General features: G+C 48.0%; 1 protein-coding gene across 4 annotated transcripts in view; it reads right to left on the bottom strand.

Moving 5' to 3' along the window:
- Positions 1-22,683, bottom strand: part of Slc7a1 (solute carrier family 7 member 1) — a 74,855-nt gene that overhangs the window by 40,361 nt on the left and 11,811 nt on the right. For 3 of the 4 annotated variants that reach the window (XM_005317066.5, XM_040281632.2, XM_040281631.2), the window contains exon 2: positions 151-248. The exons of the other annotated variant lie outside the window; for it this stretch is intronic. The gene's annotated coding sequence lies outside the window, so the exon portion shown is untranslated. The remainder of the gene's footprint in view (positions 1-150; positions 249-22,683) is intronic. 4 annotated transcript variants of the gene reach the window in all.

Raw genomic sequence — 22,683 nt, 5'->3', positions numbered from 1 at the left:
TCCATCTACAGCACAGAAAAAATAAAAGAAAAAGATTTTAAAAAAAAAAATGACTTAGGTCTCCAGTTGTCAGTTAACTTGGGTCAAAAGTGAGTAACAAATTCTAGCACAGAGAGATCACCTGGTGGGGGGCTGATGGGCACACTGTACCTGGGACAGAATGTGAGGACTTGTCACCTTCTCCCGAGAATTACTGGGACCTGGCAGCCAAGACGTCTCTGGAGGGCTCTGGCGGGGGCTTCAGACTCCTGCAAAGCAAGGAAGAGCTGTCAGATGCTGTGTTTGGGCCCCAGAACCTCCAACGGGCTGGCGGAGGGAGGAGAGAGTCGGCTCAGCCCTGCAGCAGGCGGACCGCCAGCTGCAAGGCCGACTGATGACAGGGGTACACAGGGGAGGCAAGAAGGTCCCCTCGCAGGCATCGACCAGGCACAGGGAATAATGGGAAAGCCAGGGGGCTAATGGGAAATCAGACTAGATGACCCAGCTGGAGATTCCACCATTCACCTGGACAAACAGAGGCTCCCATTTCAGAGAGGACCACATAAGTGTCACACAGGCTATTTCCACAAAGACAGGGCACAGAGGTCAAGGTCATGGGCAGGGGCTGGGGCAGAAAGCCACGGCTGGTTTCTTCAGTCTGACTCCAACTCACATAATTGGCCTTTGGTGATGGAGTCCTGGATGGGCCAGCCGGCATGTCCGTGCCAAGTCCAAGCCCACCCTTAAACACCAGCAATCTAAAGAAAAACAGGACTTGGCGACTAGAGGGTGGCCTGCAGTCCCAGACCGGGGCCTGGAAGTGCCTGTGAGGCTTAATTAAGCTGCCCGAGTGCCACTCGCACCCAGAGAGGATTCTCATTACGCCAAGAATGCAGGCAGCGCCCATCAGCAGCTTGAGCAGCCAGTGATCTCCAACCAGGAGAATCCTGTTCTGTTCCCACCAAAACCTTCTGCACCTTGACAGTGACATTTCATCCCTTCCCACTTTCTATTTTGGAAATGCCTGAGCTTACAGAAAAGTTAAACGAAACCCTTCACTTATTAAAATTTAACCTTTTGCCATTTTTGCTTTATCTTTCTGTAGGTAAATACATACCTGCCCCCATGAACCATGTGGTCCAGTGAGCTGTAGCTGTTCCGGGCATCTGACCCCTGACCTCTAGGTATTTCAGTCAATAACTTCTAAGAATGACACTGTCCTGCACAATCGTAAGGACCTTATCCCACCAACAAACTCAGCATTAATTCAATCGCATCCAAACACAGCCCATAATCACATGTTCCTAAATGTCAAATTGGTGCTATTGCTGGACCCTCATGTGCCACAAGAGGACTGAGGGAAACGAAGGTCAGGGAGGTCAGGTTCACAGCTCAGCAGGGAGACAGTCCAAACGTCCAAACAGCCTACTGCAAGCTGGGCACCAAGGTGGGGATTCACAATGTGCCAGCAAAAAGCAGCTGCAGGCCCAGGAACGGCTGCTGCAGTGAGGTGACATGTGGAGAGCAAGTTCACAAACACGGAAGGAAGGAGGCAGGAATGTTCCAGAGAGTGGGAAACGAGTGCAAAGATGAAGAAGCTTGAGTGTGACCAATGTGATGATGACCCCCAAAATGTCCATGTCCTTTGATAGGCCAGGTCACCCGGCCTATTCAGGTTGCAGAGGGAACGAAGTGACCATCAGCATCACTAGCTTTGAATACGTAAGGGGAAATCCAGGCACGGTGGCACACGCCTGGAATCCCAGCTACTCAGGAGCCTGAGGTAGGAGCATCCCAAGTTGAAAGTCAGCCTGGACAACAAAATTCACGAATATATAAAGGGACCACAAGCCAAGGAAAGCAAGCAGCCTGTGGGAACAGAGGGGCAGGGACAGAGATTCTCCCCCAGAGTCCCTAGAAAGAGACACAGCCCTGCCAACTCTTAGATCTGTGCCCATCTCAGACTTCAGATTGTAACGTAATAAATTTGTGTTATTTAACCCACTTTTAAAAAATTGTAAAAGGTTAAAAAAAGGGTAGAAACTGTCAGAGCACTGGGCTCTGGGAGTAAAGTCATCAAATTCTCCTGCTAAGACAGGAAAGCCACTTTATTCTCACAGAAAAGAGGGAGAACCAAGAGTCGTGATCAAGGTTTGTCGTCTGGGGAGGTAATTCTGGAGCTACAGGGACGGAATCTAGAACTGACAAGGATGAAAGACGAGCTTGAAGAAAAAAATCAGAATTCTGCAAAATTTATAGCCATCACTGAGCTTTCAACAGCTTTTGAAATTTGAATTTTCCAATGAACTCAGGATGATATTAACGAAGGTGATATTTTAAAAAAATACATGTGAAATGCACAGATTTATAAGATCAATGTAGTTAAGTAAAGCAGGAAAATGCACGGGTAAAAAGACTGATTCAAAGTGTAAAACATCCATGGGTCTTAGGGTGTAAAAAGCTCATTGAGGGTTTCAGACTCCACAGGGGAACCAACTCCTGGCTGTAGAGTTTTGATGTAATCACAGTGACCTAAAAGAGATACCATGGGTCGGGGTGCTGCTCAGTGGCAGAGTGCCTCCTTAGCCTGCAAGAAACCCAGGGGTCAATCCCTAGCACTAACAAAAAAGGGGAAAGAAAGCTACGAAAGCATTCACCCTTTTCTAAGAATGTACCTTGGAGGCCATATTTTCTTTACATACCAACCTAAAACAACACATCAAAACTGACTGAATGCAGAGGCAGATACAGAATCCAGATAAGGCTGGGGATGTCGTTCAGTGGTAGATCCCTTGCCTGGCATCCATGAGGAAGCTCTGGGTTCCATCCCCAGCATGGGAAAAAAAGAAAAAAGACTAAGTTTCTTTGATGAAGCTAAACATTAAATCTATAAGTAACATAGATGCCACTCTTTCTCACTGGATCTTTTTTTGTTTTGAAAAACTGTTGATTTTTCATAAAAACAACCTTTATAGTTAACATGAAATAGTTTTTCGTTGTCACTTGTGGAAGGACCGATATACGATCGTCCTAAATCATCATTTTTGAATAGCAAATACTGATAGATACAACGCACACAAGCAAAAGCCCCTTGGAGTCCTCGGGAGTCTTCAAGAGAGAGCAGGAGGGGTGCTGAGACCACACAGTTTGAGAACCACGGCTGGAAGTGTTGTCCAGCGAAATGAACACAGCCAAGCTGAATGCAGGCTGGACACGGGGAGGCAGGAGGGCCATGAATTGAGCAGGCTGCCCAAGGGATCCTCGCTGCAGGCACATTCTCCTGTCATGGTTTAAAAGCCCTTCGTGCTAAACTGAAGTCCCAGGAAAGGCCCGCCATGCGCTAATCCAGGACAGACTCATCAGGATTAGCGGGACTGGAATGCACGGCGAACATTCATCAGGACTGCTTCTCTTAATCCAAGAATGTTCCAGGCGGTCCAATCTCATTTCCCAGATTCGAGAATTCCTTTGTTAAAAGCAGAATAAAGAAAATGCTTTACCTCACACCCAAAGAATTCAATTTCGTTTATTTTATACATCTAGCCAGCAGCGTTCCAACACTGCCTTCGACAGGCTTCTAGGAGCAGTGGGGACTGTGAGACTGTGACCATGACATCAGGTGGCTGTATGGCCATATGTTAATAGTGGACACCTGGCGCACACGGGCAACCCACAACACACTGCATCGACCGATTTACAAGTCAGAAGGAGTCGGGTCTTTCCGTGAAGTACAATGGAAGCACCAACTAACCGTGTCCTTGGATCTGTTTGGTAAACGTAGTGCCCAACTTCCTGGTAACTTACAGAGCCACTGTGCTCAGGAAAGAGTTTGTAGAACATTCTTCATTCCACAAGTATGAACCGAGTGCCAGGACTGCGGACGCAGCAGGGAACAAGCAGTCCCTGTCTTTGCAGAGTTTACGTTGGATTATTGGGATTATCTCTTCAAAAAAATAAGCATGCATGAGGCACTAACCAGAAGTGGCACACTCTGGATCCCCCAAAGCAACTCCAGGGAATCAGGAGAGAGTCCAGAACTGTCCTGAGGATTCTGCGGCCCCGTGGGGTGCGCTGAGAACGGACCCCCTACCTGCTATGCCTGCAGACACTCTGAGCTCACACTCACAGAAGGATCTGGAGAAGCACACAGAACTTGATAGTGACTCCTGTCTTTCAGCCTTCCGGTCTGGAGAGGCAGTGCTGTTGTGGGAATTTTAAAAATATGTTCGTGTGTTGAAGGCTTGGCACTATCAGGAGGGGGTAGAACCTTTAAGAGGTGGGGCCTACTGGTCTTCTGGTCATTGCAGGTGTACCCTTGAAGGGGAGAGCTGAACCCCAGCCCCTTTCTCTCTTCTGCTTCCCAGATATGAAGGGAGTGGTTCTGCTCTACCATGTATTTCCACCATGATGTGTTGCCTCACCACAGGCCCAAGGCAACCAGGCCAATCAGTCATGGACTGAAAATCTAAAGCTGTGAGCCAAAACAAATCATTTCTCTTTTTCAAGTTAATTATCTCATGTATTTTGTTACAGTAACAGAAAGTTAACACACTACATTTCAGATTCATCTAGACTATTATTAAGTGAAATGAAATATTCAAAAGGAACAGATCTGGACAGTGACCAGAAACATGTTCCCACTTCCACAGTTCTGTCACAGCACCACATAGTCCCACTTACCATTTTCTCATTGATAAAATGTACTGTCTTCTACCTGGCAAGAGTGGGTTTTACAGTTGTCAATCACGGTTCCTTCTACAAATTCATAGAACAGATTTCACTGTCTGCTTGAGAATATGAATATCTTGCCTCTTTTCATTTCTTTTCTTTTTACAATAACAGATAAAAATATACATGCATTTACTGTGCACAGCGTATTTCAAAGTCTATGCACATTGTGGAATGACTAAATCTGGCTCGTTAACATATACACTGCCTTGCATAGTTATCATTTTTGTGGTATTCTCCTTATCTCATATCCCTCCTGATTCCACCTTTATTTGGGACCTATACCAGTTTCTATCCACCGCACAATCTATATATAGAGACTTGTGGTTCTACAATACTTATGAGGGGGTAAAAATTACAAACTCTAAAGGAAATGAGGTCAAGGAGACGACAGCAAGATAGTTATCCTATCCCAATCCTTCTACAACTGAAACCACCCCAGCCCTCTCTTCACCCACACCATGTGGCCCCAAGTCTGACGATTCCTCCTTCCTGTGAGATGCAAAATGCTCAGAAATCTGGAGATAAGCAGCTTAAGCAGAATGGCGCCTAGAGACACTGGGAGGGAGAGATTTGGGCTGTCACAATCGAGGGAAGGAGGTCAACTAGCAGGCAGAGGCCGAGGATGCTGCTGAATATCCTACAATGCAGGGCAGCCCCTTCCAAAGAACCATCCATCGTGGCGAGGTGGAGAAACTCTGTCTCACTGCACAGAACTGGGGGCTGCCCATGTTCTACAGGTGGAACTGACTTGAGCTGTTAAATGATTCACTACTGACAACAATTCTGAGAACCACCGCCACAAACAGCGTCTGCAGATGGGCACACATTCCTGAGAAAGCCAAACCTTGTCATCACATCCCTGGAGAGCTCTGGACGTCCCCAAAGCAGCACAGGGAATAACTTAGAGGCAGGCCGAGGAAGACAGAGGTAAAGGATTAAAAGACGGAGTGCGGACGAAGACAGGCTTCCCCTACTAATCCGGGTTCTCATTTCGAGGAGTGAGCTGTCTTCTATCTAGAACGGCTGGAGGGAGGCTGCGTCTGAAGAGGTGGGTGGCCAGGGACCTGCTGGTGCTGGGGGCCTGTCGGGCATCTCCAGGGTGCTCACGACAGCCTCCTGGCAGGACACCCAGCCCCACTTCACAGACAGGCGCTGCCACCAAGGGAAGGGAGAATCAAGGCCCAAATGCCATCTCATCAAAACACCCTGTTGTCATCAAAGACAGCGCTCTGGCGTGGAGTCGAAGGCAGCTTTCGCCGGTCAGAGGCCCTGTTCCCAGGGTGGGGAAGGCAGCTCCTCCCCCAGGGACACTGTCCTGGCCAGTGAGCCGAGACCTCTTTATTCAACACCTAATCATCTGTAAAACAAAATCGTAGTTTTAGGAGGTTGAAGGGACCAACTAGCCGTGGAATGCAGAAATCTTCTTGGACTGTCAAAGGAAAACATGGCTAGGGCAGGAAAAGAGTGGGAGAAAGAGGAAGGGAGGGCTGGGGCCGCAGGAAGGAGGTATGGAAGGACACACTGATTTTCCACTCGGTCATTTCCCAACCCGCCTCCTGATTCCGCCTCTGACCCAGCGACAATAAATGCAGACGTGAAGTCAGAGCGCCCCTGACATAATAATGATGAAAGCACCTACTATCATAACTACAATAATAACATCAAGCACCTACTGTATACCAGTGCCCCCTCCTGAGGCACTCTAGGTGTGTGAGCTCACTTAACGCTCAAACCAAGCCTTTGCATTTACACAGCCAACACACCACTTCACACGTGAAAAGCCTGGCTGTGTAAAGTGGACACAGAGTGAAGACGGGGCTCGATCCTCAGGGTGTCTGGCTCTCCATGATTTTCAAGACTAACAAAACTCTTCCTGAGACTTATAATAAGTTCCCTGGGGCTGCGGGCCATAATGTAATTACAGTGAAAGTTTAATTGAATATAAGGATGATCCTCCCACTTAGCAAATACACTGAGTCGCAAGGGAACAGGAGGCAAAGGTTTTGAAGCTGACATCGGCATCAACCTGCCAACCACAGAACACTGGAGGAGCTGGACGAATTATTCTGAATCTCAGTTTCCTCCCTTCTCCCAATGGGGAAGCAAAGCTCACGGAACCGTAGGAATCCGTAAATGGAGATGATGCATACGAGCCCATGAAGCACTTTTTGAAATACATACATTTGGGGGAATTTCGCGGAGTAAACGACACGATTCCAGAAGCGCTTTCTCTTGGTTTTCATTCTGCTCTTAGCGGCCCTGGCTCTGAGCTCGTGTTTTGAGATTTTCCTGCCAAAACAGTCACACGAATAGATACATGCAGCCAGGGGGAGCTGCTATTTAAAGAAATTCTCCAGTTTCAATGAAGAATTGTTTGACATGTAAATAATCAGCTCTTAATTACACAGATTGCCAATATTTTAAAAGAACTATTTCATTAACGAGCTGCTCCCGTAAGACAGTGGCCCAACGACCCGATTTTGGACATAGGACATGGCTGTCTGCCCGTGACTTAACCAAGAACATAAAACAGTCTTTGCCAGCAAGGAAAGAAGGTGCGACTGGGGAGGTGAGAACGCTGCTCGCGAAACATACAGACTTCAGGGCCGTCTCCAACACGAGCAGCGGGGAGAGCAAAGAGGCCGGGGGGGTGTCTCCGGGGAGGTCGGGGAGCCATCCCTGGGTGCAAGACAGGGCTCAGGGACAGTGAGGGTCTAGGCCAAGCTTCTTCAAGGTCTCTTCCATCTCAATAATTGTTTTCCCTAAAAATACAGGCTCACGCACTTGGACTCCAGGCTGGTGCACTCTCCCATGACTTATCCTTATTACACAGGACCCACTTATTCCACTTGCTAGGGCCCAGAAGGATTGACAGAAGATCCACCACCATGGAAATGAGCCCCGCTGTGCATCCAGCTGTGCCCAGGAGAGGTTCCTGCAAAGGACGGTGGCCCTCAAACCCGCCCAGTGGGTTCCCGCCCAGGGTGCAGACAGACACTAGCCTGCCTTGCTGTTTCCCTTCTACCAATTCTTGGGAAATCCTTCCAAGTTAACCCCACCCTCTTCCTCTTGCTCAAGCAGCATGTACACAGAGAGGGGCCCTTGGATTCTAGTCCGAGGACCCATTTCCCTATCTAGACCTTGACAGCTCCCAGAAGATACTGAGTTTGCTTCTTATCCACCCACCTTTTTACCAAGAGAAGGCCCCAGTCACTTCCCTTTCTGGGGCTCAAGAGATGGTGAGGATTTTCATCAAAACTCAAGAGGAAGGTCGAGGGTGTCGCTCAATGGTAGAATTATTGCCCAGCATGCACCAGACCCTGGGTTCCACCCCCAGCAAGGCCAAAAAAACAAACAGAAAAAGGTAAAAATAAAACCTAGAAGAATATTGACCCAATACTGTGAATAGACTGAACGCCACTGAACTACATGAGCTCAGAAATGGTTGGGTGGTAAATCTTACACGTATTTTACCACAATTTTAAAATACTCATAATTCAAAAAAAAAAAAGTGTCACGAAGTTTAAACATAGAAGTTTAACTCAGGTTTGCCTCAGATGTCTCAGCAGTTCCACTCCTAGGTTTATACCCAAAATAATTCATGCAAAAACATGTACGAACACTCGCGGCACCATTGTTCCTAACAGCTACAGCTTGGGAACAACCCACATGTCCACGGGATGGTGAACGGATCCAGTGTGACAGACCCATACATACCACGGGAGGTCACTCATCCACAGAGGTTCTGACACATGCTACAACACGGATAGGCCTTGAAAACAGCAAGTGAAAGCCAGTCACTAAGGCCACAGGTTGGGTGACTCCATTTATAAGAAATGTCTCCAACAGTCACAGAAAGGAGATTAATGGTTGCCTCAGGCTGGGGTGGGGATACAGGAAGGGAATGGAGAGGAACTATGAATGGTAGGTGGGGCTGGGGGAAGAAATTATTCTAAAATTGTGCTGATGGTTGCATAACTCTGCATATACTAAAACCCAGCAAATGCATATTTTAATGGGGGAGTTTTAGGGTGTGTAAACTGTATTTAAAAAGCTGCTGGAAAGAAAGCTAAGAGGAACCCATTCCGTGAGGAGCTACAGCATCGGTTTCCTATTGATCGTGCCCAGGCCAACCCGATGCCTTCTACACCAGCTCTGCTGTTTCCTCCACACACTTCAAACCAGCTTCAAGTCAAAACTCTCATCCCCCACCCCATCCCACCCCACCCCCAAATTAATAATTGTGGCTCCAGCTCCAACTGGTAAGAGGCTCTCCACTCTATTCACATAACCGTTTATTATATGTAAAGCAGTTTTGCTCTCGGAGTTTCAGGAAGGTGGAATCAGCTCCTGTGTAATAAACCCTCCCTACCAGCACTGCCTCATCTTTTATTGTTGTTCTATGGTGAATGCAAGCTCCCATCTCAACACGCAGCTTGAGCAGTTCACGGTGACACAGGACAGCATAAAAATCAAGGCATACTGCAGCATTTGTTGGTTTAAATAATGTAATATATAACATACAGAGTTTCTACGCTTTTAGCTCCAACAGAGTGCAGGGGAGAGGGAAGTCCTCTCGTGTATGCCTGTGGTCCAGGATCAGAGAAAATGGGATGCTTCAAGAGGTAACGAAGAAGAAGTTTGTAAAAGCCCATCAGGCAGGAAGAAACGGACCCACCTCCTGGCCCTGACATGGTACTGATACCAGAGGCCATCAAAGGGCACTCTTAGGGCAAATAAGGCACCAGGGAGGCTGGAAGAAACACCCAGCTCAGTGAGGCGAAGGCAGACTTGGGGACACTTCCCATGCTGAATGCTGGGGACGCTCACAGGGTTCAGTGACGGCCCCTCCACTGCTAAGACACACCTGACTGGGACTTCTGCCATTCTCCTGGGAGTGTGGGGCTGCTGGGTGGAACACCCTGCAGGCAGTTCCACCCACCCTTTCCCTCCCACGGAGGCATCTCAGCGAGGCGGAGGCACTAAAGATGCCCATAAAGACAAACCAGCCTGGAGGTGGCCTGGAGCCCAGGCGGGCGGCACAGGTCCAGGAAGGAGGAGCTGGTGCCACCCTGTCATCACCGAAAGGAATTAAGCAAGCACTCGCAAGCCCTGCCACTGAATTTCTGCACTTCTTTTATAGACTTATTAAGAGTAATTTGTTCTCCCGCAGCTAAAGCACTAGCTGGTTGCTACGATTCCACACAGGAACAGTTAGGGACTGTGCTCACCGTGGACGGTCCAGTGCCCCTGAGCTTCCACGGGGAGGGGGAGGGTGGCTGGGCATCCCACACCTGGCATAGGTCAATCCAAGACTTCACCATAAACCAGCTCTCTTGTGCAAAATGGTCCCAAGAGGCTACATAAGAAACATGAAATAACCAAAGAAGGCAGTGCCAGGCAGGAAGGAGAGCCGCTCCAATCCACTCCAATCCACAGTCTGGGTGGTAGGTACACCACCATTGATATTTCCCCCTAAGGGAATCGACCTCTTTATCACCTAATCAATTAAAAAAAAAAAACCTACACATTACTCTCATAAATGGAGCACAACAGAATTATCAGAAGTCAGCTGTCAAACTCACCTCCATCACCCAGTTTCAGACCCTGAAGGCCGCAGCCTAGGGTGCCCTGGATGTGTCTCCTACCTACCTTTTTCCAGTTCACAGTGGGATTTAACACACCATTAAAACAGAAATGTTTCTCCCAGCCCTAAAACCTATCCTACAGACAGAAGCCCCCACAGAGCAGTGAGGCGAACCACCACCTGCTCCAGGAACTCAGAACTACGGCCCCTGGCCCGATTAATACTGACCCCGAATGAAGAATGGTTTTGTTTTTATGTTAAGGTTCATATTTTAAAAGGGAACAAAAAAGCTGGGGTTGTGGCTCGGTGGTAGAGCACCTGCCTCACACATGTGAGGGACTGGGTTTGATTCTCAGCACCACCTATAAAGAGATGAATAAAATAAAGGTCATCAACAACTAAAAAAATAAAATAAAAGTAACAAAAGAGAAGGAGGAGGAGGAGGAGGAAGAAAGAGAGGACGATCATTCCAACAGAGGCACATGTGGCCTGCAAAGACTGAGATACTTGTGATATGGTCCTTTATAGAACTCGCTTGCCAACCCCTGAGCTCATCGGTGCCATGTGAACTCAAGTTCAAGTGCACGGAGTGACGTGGAGGCACTCTGACACAGGTCTGCAAGCTTCAGGGTGAAAGAAGATTTCCAAAGAAGCTGCTTTCCAATGCCTTCCAAATGCTGCTCTGTCTGTCACTGATTTTTAAGAGTGTCTTGTCAAGAAGAAGAAAAAAAAAGAACGTGGGGCTGCATGACTCATTAACTTGTTTCTGTCCTCAACTCCACTGAAGGTGCCCGTCACATCCACTGGCCCCAGAGCCACGTCCCCACCCGGGGCTCACCTATGTGGGACTTCACTCCGGCCGACCTACCTCCATCCTGGTCTCTCTGGGAAGATGAAAGGAGGAGGCGAATGAAGGAGACCCCACTTCGGGGTGTCTGATGTGACATCACCCGTCACACAGCCAGCTGCAGTCACCAAACCTTCTCCAGGTCCAAGATGCTGGAGGTGCCCAGGGACCCTCCCTCACTACCCTAGGCTACTGACACCCTGCCCTGCTTTTGTATGTAGTTGCCTCATTAAACTCATCTCAAATTGCCCAATTTGAGAAGGCCACCTGTTCCCTGCAGGGCCCCTGATGGCTAGTGTTAGGTGAGTGAGCTCTGGGTGCCTGCAGTTACTGATGACAACTCACGGGACGCAGGCCCCCTCCCGGGAGGACGGCTCGGCAGTGTGGTACTGAGACAGCCTCCTTCCTGTTACACGAGCTGCTCCAGGAGACCAACAGCCACCACCGCAGTCGCAAAAGCTCCTAGAGTCTGGTGATCACTGTTTCATCAAAACAAATATCTGGTTTTTTTAAAGTTCCTCAATTTAACCGAATGACATCTGAGCAGCTAGTAGGCTGCAGACACGTGGCTAGGTCTTTCGTGCACTTAGAAACTCAGCCACCAAGCCTCACTTCACAAATGAGAGCAAGGAACCTCGAGTGTCGATCGATGGTGCCTTTCCCAGCTCTCGGTGGCTGGGACGGGCGTCATCCCAAAGCTCTCTTCAGTCTGCCCGGATGCCACCTTGGACCCACCTTCGAGGCTGGCCAGGATCCAGCCAGTGACACCTCTCAGCAATCTAATCTGTCCAGACGCCCTGGTCACATTATAGCAATAAAAGGAAAAACAGGACCAGGGAGGAACGTTTTCCCAAATAACAGAAAATCCCTGGCAGCCCCATGCATATAACTGCAGCCCTTGGGTGGGCCAACAGGAGAGAATATCTAGCACAGCTCGACCCGAGTGTGAATCCTGGGAGGTCCAGTCACGCCATTTCCATGGCATAAAACAAATGACCAGTATGCTACATGCAGAGGTCCCTCTCCTGAACCTTCTCTGCTCTGAACGGCATGGACAAGGATGCCAGGGCCTGCTGTGGATCTGCAGCTACTACCAAACTGCATCACTGAAACGGAGTGTTCACTGAATGGAAGAATTTTCATGTCACATTTTTATCAGCTCACAGATCTGAAGAGGTATCAGAAACCCTATCAGACCCTGGCTGTGTGACCTTGGACAAGCCACTAGATGTCTCTGTTTCAGTTTTCCTACATGAAACAGGAATCATGACTTGGGTTCACCTACACCTCCATCCCTACCCCAGGCCTATCTTGTTCCTAATGTGAGGATCAAGGGACAGAGGCAAGATAGAGGTTAAAAATCTCAAATTAAACTGGGGAAAGTTTAAGGGGAAGTTACTTAACTTCTTTGAGCTTACTCTTTCATCTCTGCAAGATGAAGAGGGTCAAAAGAATTAATGTGTATAAAGTACTGAATCTGTCAGGCATTAGTGAGTTCAATAAATTTGCAGTATTATTAGCTTCTTAATCTATGAGAAGTCTTACTAGTAGCCAACTTTAAACGTGCTATGAGGATTAAGTAACCCAAATAACTGATTTACAGTATGAAGGTATTTTGTAATTGACAAACACTATACAAATAGGTGGTTTAAAATTTTAAATTTACTCATGTATAACTAATTGGAACAAATTTTGAAAACTTAAATTACAAGGGCAAGAGGTGTAGCTCAGTGGTAGAACGCTTGCCTAGAATGAAGAAAGCCCTGGGTTCAATTTCCAGAATCACCAAAAACAAAAAAAGTTATTAGATGTGTTTCCATCTGCACTAATTCAGAAGGCACAAGATTTGACGGCTATTGTCTGGAAATATTAAAACTGAATTTACACTATTAAAAGTATGAACAAAATGGATAAACCTTAAAAGCATAACTAATAATGACTCAGGTTTTTAACGCCAAACTTTTATTTTAAAATAATTAAATATTTGAACTTCCCAGTTTTCTGCCCTTGGCCGTGACCTGGGGGGGGGGGGGGGTTGGCAGTGACCGTGGCCATCGTGAATGTCACCGTGTGCCATTCAGACTCCATGAAAGTAAACACACGTCACCTGCCGTGGGTCACGCTTCAGCGGGAGGCCCTGTCACCTCAGTCTGGCTTGGGCCGAATCTGGAAGCCTAAACTTGCATTAAGAAAAGGAGACGGCTGCGCCAGTTCCGCTGTAAGGTGGATTCTCCAGTCTCTTGCGCTCTGAAGTCAGGCAGAGAGGCCAGTCCTCCTTCCAGGAGGCCTGCGTGGTCACAAAGCCCAGTTATTTGTTTTGCCAACCCGTGTGTGTACACTGATGGAAACGTCTGCTTCCGCGTCCCGCCTGACGTCTCTGCAGACACAGGATTACAGAAGGACTGCAAGGCATTTGTTTTGCCCGCATCCCCTCCGGCCTGGTTGTGGAGCAACCTTGCTTCCGGCCTTTTAACTTACATCTCTGTCCACTTATCACCCACTCTTTTTTGTTGACCTTTATATGTACAGTGTTGCTTCAGAAACCTTTTTCAAAGGAAAGGTCAAAACAAAAAAGTCACCGGGGAGGATGCCAGATGGCCATTAGCCAGAGAGGCAGCGCCCAGACCTGGGGCTACAGGTGACACGTTGACGCAGGCACAGGCAGGTGGACAGGGCTGGCCGCGCGCCCGGCCCCAGTGCAGCGCGCTCTCCAGGCCACCTGCAGCCGGACAAGCCCAGTGCACAGGCCCAGACCCCAGTGGCCAAGCCAGGACCCTTCACTCAGGGGTACTCGCTGTGTCTCCTCCTCCATGCACACCCTCCGTGAGGAGCTGTGGGGGACAGATAAAGTTGTAGACGTGGCCCCCTGCCCCCAAGAGGCTCAGGATTCAACTGAGGAGAAAAGACATAGAAAAAAGCAAAGGAGAATGTCAGAAAGAGGGATGGGAAACGGGAAGACCCCGCTCAGGATGACTGTCCTGGGATGTGGTGGAAGGAGGAGGGAGAAGCTGATTGGACAGGTGATCTGACAGACAGGACGGAGCAGAAGCAGTCAGTTATGGACTCAGAGGGGCAGGAGTCAGGTGAGTCAAGGTTAACTCTCAGACCTCCAAATCTTCAAGACTGGAAGAAATCCCAAGTTGGGATCTGCAGGTAGTGAGTTTGAGCTGACACAGAGACCTAGATAAGACACCGTGACCCTGCCACTTGGACCCCGCCAGTGTGCAGCGTATCAAACGGCTGGTGGACGAAGGTAACTGGAAATCTGCGTGGGACTGCTGTCAGCACTGCACAGAGCAGCCACCAGCCAAATCAATCAGAAACAACCAGCCAACGTCACAGCTCTGCTTGGTCAAAACGCACATCTGCCAAATTTGACGGACGCAGACTGGGCACTGAAGGGACAAGAGACAAAAGAAAACAGTGGCCAAAGCTAAAATCCATCTGAGCCATCTGCTGTGGGCAAATGGCTGATAAGGGCAGAAGAAACTTCCATAAAAACATAACTGGGAAATAATCTATTCTGGTAAAAATAACTTCATAAAAATAAAAAGTTTAAATGGTTCATCTGCGCTCTAAAAACCGAAAACCTCAGAACTGAAGTCCACTAAGAAAATTACTTTCATTGAAAATTCCCTGAAGACATATCTCTGATAAAATATTTTTTGTTCCTAAGAGTCAAAATATCCTCAGATCCAAAAAGCGTTGTCCAAATGCTGTGTCCAGCAAAGCAGATGGACATACCTGCCACGCAGCTAGGCGTGTGAGACTCTGCACCCAGGACTACAGATGCTGGCCCACCAGAGGCAAGAGGAGCTTCCAGGGGGCCAAGAAGGCTGCCCGCAGGACCAAGGGAACAGCCACACTTCAGGAGCTGAAGAAGGAAGTATCACAATAACAAAGGGGAATCGAGCAAGACTAAGGACTTCAAAGGCAGGCGGACTTCTACGCCACCAGAGTGTCCAACTCTGTCTGCTGCCCTTAAGCCCCACACCCTCTCCTTGCCAAGCGTGCCAAGAGCCAGGCAGGGCACACCTTGATGGTAGCCTGGTGTGTAGCCATCACATCAGATATAGGATGGCACAGGTAAATCTGAATATAAGTATATCCCAAGTAGATCATCATTATGTCCCAAGTATGCCAACATACAATCTTTCAGCAGTAAGAAGTTACACTAAAATAATAATAATAATAATAATAATCCACTGCTAACCTATGATTCAAATTTGGGCTGGGGATGTGGCTCAAGCGGTAGCGCGCTCGCCTGGTATGCGTGCGGCCCGGGTTCAATCCTCAGCACCACATACCAACAAAGATGTTGTGTCCGCCGAGAACTAAAAAATAAATATTAAAAAAAAAAATTCTCTCTCTCTCTCACTCTCTCTTTAAAAAAAAAAAAATTTAACTGAGCACCTTTTATTTGCTATGTCTTGTGCTGAGAGCTCAGGTCCTGCACCCTCACTCATTCTGGAGCAGGGCGAATGGTCTGGGCCAGGGGCCTGACTGTCACAGATCGCCACTCTAAAGGCACTCGGCAGACCACTCTAATAAGTAATGCCTGGCTTATGTGATAAGCCCTCCCGCCTGTGGATCTGTAGCAAGTGGCCTTTGAAAGATGCAGAAAAGGGAATAGCCAACCACATGAAGTAACTCAGACACAAGAGGGGGTGACGACTGAGAGCAGATCCCTAGATTGCCTTAATAGAAAAAGGGGTACTATGACTGAGTAGCCTAGTGGCTACAGTTCAGTGAGAACTGGTAGCAAGAGCCTGACCTTCTCTAGAGCTCACTTAACCATAAGCAAACAGGGTTCAAGGCCAACTGCTGTGCTATCACCCTATCTGCAGAACCTCAAGGAATGACTGCCCTTTAAGGGCAAGAAGTTTGGCAATTCAAAGTGGGCACCTGTAAAGCACCTGGCCAGTGTTTGCTGCAGGAATGAGGAAATGAATGGACACGGTAATTCTCAAAGAGCCTACCTCAAAATTTAAAATCGTACAATTGAAAACAAAGTCTAGAGTAAATCCTGACATTTCATAGTGCACCTAATATTTTTTATTCTTTAACTCGTCTGTCTGCTGAGGGTTACTTCCAGTACCAAACAAATGAATAAAACACCTGCCACCCCACCTGATGGAGCACATGGTAAGTTCTCATCAACAAAGCAGAGGAGCAAGGCCACCACCTCCCAGGATGCACTTTTTTCTCTGCCCCTTTTGTGTAACTATTGCAACTGTCCCTTAGTTAGGGGGAGCAGGAACATGTAACTAAACAAACATCTGAGAACACCACAATATTCTTATTTATTAAGAATAAATATTCTTATTTATTTTCTTATTTATTATTACTCAACCCAGTGCCAATTTCTCTTGATCTATGCGGGAAGAATTCCCAGGGACACCTTATCAAAACAATATACTCAAAGAAAAAAAAAAAGATAAAGAGTGAGAGAGAAGATGACGACAACATATATTTTTAAAAGATAATACAGTGTACTCCTTTCAACCTATGATAAATCCCCAGCATATTTTCAGTTTTTCAAAAGAAGCTTTTATTTGCTTTATTACTGTCAACAATCTATTCCTCCAAACAGCCCAAAATTAGAATGACAAACAAATAATTGAGCCTGGACCAAGGGGAAGTGTATCTAGCTTTTGGATATGCTGTTAAACACTACTCGGCATAAAACAACTATGCCATGCTTCTAGCCCTAAACTGTTAGGTATTTTATAATACAGCCAAAAGAATTAAGCTGAAAATTGAATTTATGTACAAGTTAATCCATAAGGGTTTTGTGTCACTGCCCCAAAAAATTTAGATTCCAAATGTAGTCTGTGTTCTTCTAATTTTTTCAACATGACACAAAGGAATACATTTCTGGCTTCACTAAAGAGACAGCCTCTGTGGTCAGCCGCTAGGGTCCTGCAACTTGCAAGGAAGGACCTATCAGCCAGTCGGCTCCCTGTTCATAGTTGAAGACGGATTTTTTGAAAGTCATTTCTACCAAGTATTATCAACGGTCTGCCTTCTTCATGTTCCAGAATGGGCATAAACTCATGGGCCTGCAAAATCATCAGGAAATACAAAGCCTTCTGCAGGTAAAAAGAACCACCCAAATAGCTCAGATAAAAATGACCAATTTTTCTAACAGCAGAGAACTAGCTAATGCCATCAACATGGTCAACACGGTCTCACAATCTGGGATCAGTCCTTTGCTTCTTGGGGTCACCAACTCTCCAAAGGCCAGCACCAGTACCAACTTCAAATCAAACCTAAGCTTTGTGCAACTGTAGACAGAGAAGGGGAAGAGGGGGGTGTTCCAGAGAGTCAGCCTTACCTGTGCATTTGTGAAGAGGCCTTGGTAGGAGCGCGCCCAGGGGCGTTTTTAGACAACAGATGCACCACCTTCAGCACCATGATGAAGTCAATGAAGAATAAAGAGAGAGGGAAGATCTACTGACCACTCGCTAAGTGTGCAGGACCACACTGGCAAGTGGCCAGCCATTCCCTCAGTTCCCAGGCCCCAGGAAAGTAGGGGAAGGCTGGGAGCTGGTTCCTACATCACGTGCACACCAGAGCCAAGGTCTGGCACTGACACCTCTATCCTTCCACGTGCCACTCAGGTACTTCCAGTTCAGAGGAGTCCTTGCTGGGTTCTCTTTAAATGCCTTCAGAGAAGTGTTAATCTGGGTCTTTACAATTTCCTATATCCAGAGCACAACACAAGGCCCCTTCTAGAAGACAATTTCATGGGTGATGTCTTCTTTAACTGTGGTCTGAGTTGCTAACGGTAGAATGAACCGACAGTCAGATGAGGAAGCCACCTTCTCCCCGTGCAGGGAGTGGGGGGGGGCGGTGGAGGAAGCAGCGACTCAGGACAGAACAGTAACAGGGTACCAGGCAGCAGTGTCCCCCGAGTGTGGCTGTGAAATCTCAAGGAAGGGAGGACATGGGAAAGAGAGGGCAAGTGATTCTAGAGTTTGCCTCCAAGAGGCGGTTCCTAAGTCAAACAAAGAGGCGGTGTCCACCTTGGGGTGCAACTCTCTCTACAATCCCAAAAGAATGTAAAAAGGACAGTTCGGATGGGGTCTTGGGGACCAAGTTCACCCCTGCTCCTTTCTCAAATACCTGCCTGGGGAGCCAAGAACATCAGAAATAATATCCCGGTCAAACTTAGTCTACTCCAGCCAAACGTCCTGTCTTGGGACAAGTTCACAAAGCAAGCTTTGTGAGCAGGCATGTCCCACGATAGCACTGTCCAAAGATTCCTGATAAACCCCCAACACTCCTGGCCCCTGTGTGCTGTGCAGCCACAACCACGTTCTTCAGGAGCCTACCTCCCTTCCTCCGAACGTTTTCCAGGTTTGGTGAGTGTGTTACAAGCCACGCGAAGTCTTTTTTGTTTTTTTTATTTATTCCAAAACATTTGCAAGACCTGACAAAGGACATGGCTGATTTTCAAAGCTGGTTGGTAAGTGTGGCCCATTTCGCTGTGGCCCATGGCATTTGAAACTCTGATCACATCGCTGACCCTTGGGGTATCACGATTCTTCCAGGCGACTCTTAGGAATGCTCTGCTATCCCCAAACAAAAGTCAAGGCTTCTTTGGTAACATAATCCTTATCACATTTCTGCCCAGAGAGCAGATATTGAAGACATCTGAACTTGGGCTGCAAAACTGAGGTGCCCTTTTTTCCTTCCCCTAAATCTGACTATTTGCCATCCTTTGTCCTCCTAAAAATCTTCCCTAAACTGGGGGCACTGCTCTGCACGCTCCTCAGTACAAGGGCATGCTGTTTTTATACGCACACATGTGCCTATGTGAGTAACAATGCCCTTTCATGGCTGGATCAGACCTGCTCAGCAAATCTAAAGGACCCTGGGCAAAATGTTGAGGCCAATGAAAAGCATCAGGTGTCCCACACCCTGTCTCCAGGCTGAGTCTATCCAGGAGTCCAGGGGAGGCCAGGGAACAGCTGCAGAGGCTTTTACAAGGGCAAATGTGGTACAATCTCCTTGCAACGACAGTTTCTTCCTGGACAAGACTAAGAGCTGCGAGGTCACAGTGGGTATCCTCTTGTCCTACACCAGATACGCCTAGTGCTCCATGCTCCTGAGGAGATGCATTCGGTACCTGCCGCAGGGCTGACAAGAGTCCTCTCCTTCGGAGACACAAGACTTCCTTCCATGCTATTTCCCTTTCCTCTGCATGCAGGACCTGGAGGCAGGCAGGAAGCCCTCTCTGTCTTTCACATTGTGCTTTTCTTTACTCTGCCAGGGGGAAGTCTGTTGCTCAAGAGGTGGGGGAGAAGCAGAAGCAAGAGCACCATGAAGCGTTTGCCAAAGGCGCTTCGGGCAGAAGGCAGCTCTTGCTAGATTTTTCGTTACAGAGGTTCAGCAGAGCTTGACTGCTGCTTCTGCTGCTGCTGCAAGGCTTCACCCCCAGTCCACGCAGCGTGGGTTAACACAGGCGGGATTTCTTTCCCTTTCCTTTGATGAGGGCTGTCTGTATTTTGATGTGTAGGACTGGCTCATAAGTCTTTTGAAAAATAACCTCTGACAGGCTCCCTCTCTGGTGAGACAGTTTGGAGCTGAAACTTCTCATGGCCTATCTTGACATTCCAGCCCTCCCCGGGAGTCACCCTGCACAACAGAACCCTGCTGCCCAGCTCGACCCAACACCAGGAAGTGGCTGGAGGCCATCCGGAATGGATTAGCACCCACTAGTGGGCAATGAGACTGAGAAATGCTGCGTCCAAGACCACGCGCTCCACAGTTGCAACAAGGAAACTTACCATTCCGAATGCAGAAGGTCTTCTGGAATAGTCCTTTGAGGGAGCACAAGTTTGGTGAACCACATGGACACTAGCTCCAGGTACCTTACCCCCAGCCCCCACTTTAGAAGAGTCATTGTGCCTTCTGGGAGTACCAGAGTCCTGCTCAGCATTTCTGGGCCTACGCAGACAAAGCCAAGATTCTCAATGACAATCTTTCATGTCCTAAGACCAGAACTCCTGTCCCCAGTTCACCTGATCACTGTTACCCCTGGACACTCGCTTTCACATGTCACCAAACCACACAGTGCTCTTCCATGGGTCTTTGGTCACCTCTATCCTTTTCAGAGCTGGAAATCCCAAAGAAAGTAACATCTTAATGCAATCCCTTCTAAATCGGTAAGCAGAAAACATGGCCCTGAGCCTATGTCTTGCCCAGGGTGACAAGAGTCCACAGCATTGTGGTCTATGTGCTTCCAGGTCACTGAAAGGGAAAGTCTAGGGTAGACTCATACCCTAAGGTGGCCTCACTTTGAAGATTGAGGAGAGTGTGGCGAACCCAGCAGGGGACAACAGAGATGGCCTGTCTGGGTTTTCGGGTTCTCGGGGCCCATGAGGCCCTGCTAAGAATCCAGGACTCCTCCACCAAGTTTCTTCTACCTCCCTTCACCTGGTCTCCTAGTTCCTTCATTGATGCGTGCCCTTTCCTGTGACCACTCCACGTCACTCTGTCCACGCGCACTGTCCATCAATACACCTCGCAACGAGTGGCATAACCTTCTCCTTCACGGGAATTTTTCACACTTCTGAACGTGTCATGATTTCTTCCCTTGGCCGCTTCGTTGAACAGTCGTGACACATGTCTTCAGCTGACCGATCCCCCATGCAAGGTGACAAGTGCTGTAAAGCAGAGGGACTGTTCAGGAGCCCAACTGCACACTTCCACCCATGCGATCTGTTGTCCATTAATGCCTGGTGAGGCGAATACACAGTGTGCACCTCTTAAGTGACTGAAAAGGTGATCGTCAGCGATCTCTAAATTCCTTCAAGACGTACCATGAAAACTAATCTGTTTTTCCCCCCAAACAAGGCCATTCCTCATGCAAAATTCACAAGCTGTCAAAGGGCACAGAATAAATCCTAAGTCCCCCCACCCCCAACCCCACCATACCCACAACCACCCCGGGCCTTCCCTGGAACAGGCAGCCTTGGCTCGCACTTTATAGGAGTGATCACAAGTTTCAGATTTTGAAGAAACATGGAAATGACATTTCTTTTTATATTTTCCTGCCTTTCTGAATTATTTTTATTTTAGTTTTTTGTTAAGTGGTATTTCTATATCCTACTCAACAAAAAGCCTTTTATTGAGTATATGAGTTAGTGAACGAAACAACAGCAAAACTAAGCCACACACCTGCATTTTATAACACCCCATTCTCACGCCCCCGCACCACTTTCCTGTGAGAAGGTGCAAGAAAACCACTTAGATTAAGAAATTTCAGGGAACTCTTAGGCGTTTCTAGGTGTTTGCCATAGAACATCTGGGAAGCTTGAGACCATGTCGAGGCTCTTTAAGAAACTGTTCCGCTTCATCCCCTTTAAATTTCTCTCCACCAACTCCTGTGCCAGGCAGAGATCCTTGAACTCAATGACAGGCTAGACACAGCCAAGGTGTAGTTATGAGTATTCCAAGTCAGATCTCTCCCCAGGCAGAGTCCAGCACCTCCACGGAGGTAGAACAGATTGGGAACTGTGCCCAAGCACCCCTTTTCCCCTTAGCCATCCCTTCCTGAGATTTCTTAAGAACCAAGAATAAGTAAACTGCAAGGAGGTTTAACCACAAGGGCATACACCCAAATGCTTGCTAGCTCTTCCAAGGGGCACCCTAGTTTCAGGTCTTCTGAGCAGGGGGCCCAGAAACCTGGCAATCCATGCCAGCTCTGTCAACACCACGGCCACCCCCACAGGCCCTCTCCAAGCCAGGTTCATCTTCCCCTTGCCCGACCTTAATTAGAAAGCTCCTGCATCTGCCTCTTCCATGAAGAATTTCCTGACGAAGAGGGAACATGTAGCAACCTCTCCTTAGCTCATTTCCACCTCTCCGTCGTCTGGAGAATTCACTTTGCATGTTAATTGACACCTACTCTTTTTTACTAGCAAAGCAAAGACACATTTATGGGCAACCTCAGGAACAGGATTTTTCATCTGGCAGAAACCTCTCTCAAGCCTGAAGTTCAACCCTGCAGACACCATTCCTAACGGGGATCCCATTTTCTCAGCCTGGCAATAGCCCCGAAGCTTTGATCCTCAACACTGCCTGCCAAGCGGGAAACCATGACTCTCCATTTCCACGCAGGGAAACTAAGGCACAGAGTTGGGGCTGGTCACACAACAGGGATCTCCTAAAACAGAAAAGAAGGTGTCCATCATTCAGCTCAACTCTCCCCACCACGCTGCTTTCTCTGGGCAGCACTCTGTCCTCTCCTCGCTGCTATCAGTTCTCAGCACTGTCAGCAGCCCCACCTCTGCAGTGGAACTTATCACTTCCTATCTGCTGTAAACAGATAAGCAGGCTGGTCAAAATGAAAGCACAGACTACAGACAGGGCCACCAGGCCCCTCCAAAGGCACTAAAATAAATGGGCACGGGACAGCAATTTCTTCACTTCCTTCACTTCCGTTGAAAGGGCACTTTCTGAATGTCTACTCTGTACCAGTCATCGCTCCAGGTACAGAAGACACGAAGACCGACGTGGCCTGGGATCT

Source organism: Ictidomys tridecemlineatus, chromosome 6 (genome assembly GCF_052094955.1).
Source record: "Ictidomys tridecemlineatus isolate mIctTri1 chromosome 6, mIctTri1.hap1, whole genome shotgun sequence".
NCBI lineage: Eukaryota > Metazoa > Chordata > Mammalia > Rodentia > Sciuridae > Ictidomys > Ictidomys tridecemlineatus.
Note: the sequence above shows the minus strand (reverse complement) of the source record. Positions and strands in the feature narration are given on the sequence as shown.